We start from the raw sequence: 3,259 nt of genomic DNA on the forward strand, positions 1-3,259 counted from the left end.
TAAAGAAAGCCCCCTCCCCCCCAATATCATCCCTCCTTCCGTCATGCATAACTAAAACTTTTCTGTAGCTAAGCCACTCTATAGTGGTTAACTGTTTTACAAATACTAAAGAAAGCCCCCCCCAATATCATCCCTCCTTCCGTCATGCATAACTAAAACTTTTCTGTAGCTAAGCCACTCTATAGTGGTTAACTGTTTTACAAATACTAAAGAAAGCCCCCCCCAATATCATCCCTCCTTCCGTCATGCATAACTCAAACTTTTCTGTAGCTAAGCCACTCTATAGTGGTTAACTGTTTTTACAAATACTAATTCCAAAATATAGATACATCGACATTTCTGAATTCCTAGAATCAGCTGTTAAATCTTTTATTAACTCCACTTTGTGGTTGCTAAGATTTCGTGGACCAAATTTATATTCCAAGATATAACCACGTAATAAACTTTTGTCAGTGGAGACCCCTGGTGATAATTTGATATTTATGCACATAATTTTTTATAAAATTTTATTTTTATCCCAAGATCATCAAAGTACAACAGTGTAAGAGTGGTATCAAAAAAAGATTAGTATAAAACACAAGGTGACAAAGAAACATTCTATCCATTGCCAAAATATCAAAACTAAATGAAATATAGCCCATCAAAAGTTAAGTGCACTCACTGTGTCATTAAACATAGCAACCTATTAGCTTATAACTGAAGTGGAAAAACAAAATGTTTCAAAGATCAAATGTGCATGTGGTCTTCACAAAGTTAAATTTTAATTTGTTACCATTACTATAAAAGTTGTATTTCCAAACTGACCCATTCTACCACTTAAATACATCACTCCAAACCCCTAACAGGTTTGAACACCCATATAAAGTCTATTCTGTTCTCCAATTATCATAACTTAAGCTAGGTGTCAGTTAGTATGCATCTTTTCCATCATTTTTCTTATCCTTCCTATAATAAGGTGCCAAACTGCACACACACTACTACAAATGAACCTTCATTAAAGTTTTACACAAGGTTGTAATAACATTACAATCTGTTAAATCAAGATATTTATTTAAAAAAACAAGAACTTTAACTGCTTTTATCAACACTGCTAAAAACTGTGCAGGAGACTTTTATATGCAAGTCCGTGTCTTTTTTATTTACACACACCAATGTCCTCTTTCAAAGGATTAAGTTCTTTACAAATTACCATATGCTAAGTATGTAACTATACATTTCTCAACATTAAAATGTGTTTACCATGTCCTGACCCATTCACTAAGACGGTAAAACTCCTTTTGAATAATAGAAACAACCTCTATGTAGAGTCAGCTCTTTCTAGTAACTGAGTATCTTCGGTAAACTTGGCAATTTTACTCCCCAAGATATTATCCCAGTTGTTAACATACACACATTGTAAATAATTAATTATTGTTAAAGGCCCTCAAATGAAACTTTGGTGTATCCCATTAGTCACATTCATTTGATAAAAAAAGTATTTATTGATACTCTTTGCTCCTGAGATGCTGTAGGACTTTTCCACCAGTTTCTAATTAAATGTTGAAGTATTTTGAAAAGATCAGATGTAAAATATTGTATACCCTCTTTGATTTCTTGTTTGACCAACTCTATTGATCTTCTGTAATCCTCATGTCATAGCAGTCAATTTAAACTTCTTAAAATTACAATGCTTTTCTTCAGATTTATCCTTTGTGATCCAACCTGCAGCCACCTTTTTTTTTTCTATAAGAAACATGTCTATCTTAAATATTTATAAAAATCTATTTTATAAAAAAATGTCCCACATTTAATTGGTGTCCAGTTCACGACATATAATTCTTGTTGCATTCCTTCAAATTTACTGGAACTGACCTCTGTACGACAATAATGTTATCTGTGTAAAATAAAATATAAACAGACACCAGTTAATTGTTGTTGTTTTAGATCAGAGCTACATAATGGACCATTCGTGTTGTGATCACCATGGGTAATCAAACCCCATATTTTAGCATTGTAAGTCCTAAAGGGGACACACCACTTAATTAGGTATCTTACTCTAGCCTGTTCTTAATTAAGGGAACAGCTAGTTACTTGTACTGCTCACTGTAATGCAAACAATGGGAAAATTCCAAACTTAACACACAGCTTAGTTAGCTGTAGTTTAACTTCATGGTGTTTCTTCACATGTACTGATTATGTATTTAACTGTAAATATAATAAACACTATATTGAAATCTTTACTGTAAACATTTATCATATTCCAACGTTTCTACACACAACACAGCAAGACTACTTAAAATAAAATGTGTAGTTAACTATTACTCTATAACATACTCATCATTGAGGCAAAAATGTCATTAGGGGGCAGTATGTTACATATATTACAAATGATTTGGGGAAAGGTTGCTGTAGATGTTAATATTTTTCTCTTAGAATGCATTTTGTTTTGAAATTTTTTCTAATAGTTATATGTATTGGATTACTGTTATATCCATATGACTATTACTATAACAAACAGTGCATTTTATCATTTTTTTTAATTTTCTACTTTTTATATAGTAATTGGAGAGCAGTGCACTGATTCCTGTTTTATTTTTTCCCGATCCATGTTAAATAAGATCTTTATAAAATGGTATAATCTCTATTACAAGTCTTTTACAGTAGGTACTGACAATTGTCAGAATTTATGAGTTAAAGTAGAGAAGAACCACACTATATCTGCTGTCTCCGGTGAAATAAGAATGTGTCGTTTAGGAAAGTGAAAGATTAATATAGTGTTTGCCTTAAGTTAATACCACAAACTAATGCTTATGTAACTTTGAATAAAAATAATTATGATATTAATATACCTTACGATCTAATGTATTATGTTAAAAGGTAATATGAAGATAAGTACAGTCTTAATCTATTGTTGTTAGATAGGTCAGTTACAAGTAAGAAACATAAGGTTGTTCAAAAATACAGGTATTTGGCAGAAGTGATCAGGAATGTAATTTGTTGACCACACAGAAGTTTAGTGTGAAAACTATATCTTTGATATTAATATACCTTACGATCTAATGTATTCTGTTAAAAGGTAATATGAAGATAAGTACAGTCTTAATCTATTGTTGTTAGATAGGTCAGTTACAACTAAGAAACATAAGGTTGTTTAAAAATACAGGTATTTGGCAGAAGTGATCAGGATGTAATTTGTTGACCACACAGAAGTTTAGTGTGAAAACTATATCTTTGATATTAATATACCTTACGATCTAATGTATTCTGTTAAAAGGTAATA

The 3,259-nt window shown here is 31.3% G+C and overlaps 1 protein-coding gene across 1 annotated transcript in view; it reads left to right on the top strand.

The window, feature by feature from the left end:
* The window catches only part of LOC106471131 (RGM domain family member B-like), a 17,450-nt gene that overhangs the window by 3,858 nt on the left and 10,333 nt on the right, over nt 1-3,259 (top strand). The window lies entirely within an intron of this gene.

The sequence above is a fragment of the Limulus polyphemus genome, unplaced genomic scaffold (genome assembly GCF_000517525.1).
Source record: "Limulus polyphemus unplaced genomic scaffold, Limulus_polyphemus-2.1.2 Scaffold4426, whole genome shotgun sequence".
Taxonomy (NCBI): Eukaryota; Metazoa; Arthropoda; class Merostomata; order Xiphosura; family Limulidae; genus Limulus; species Limulus polyphemus.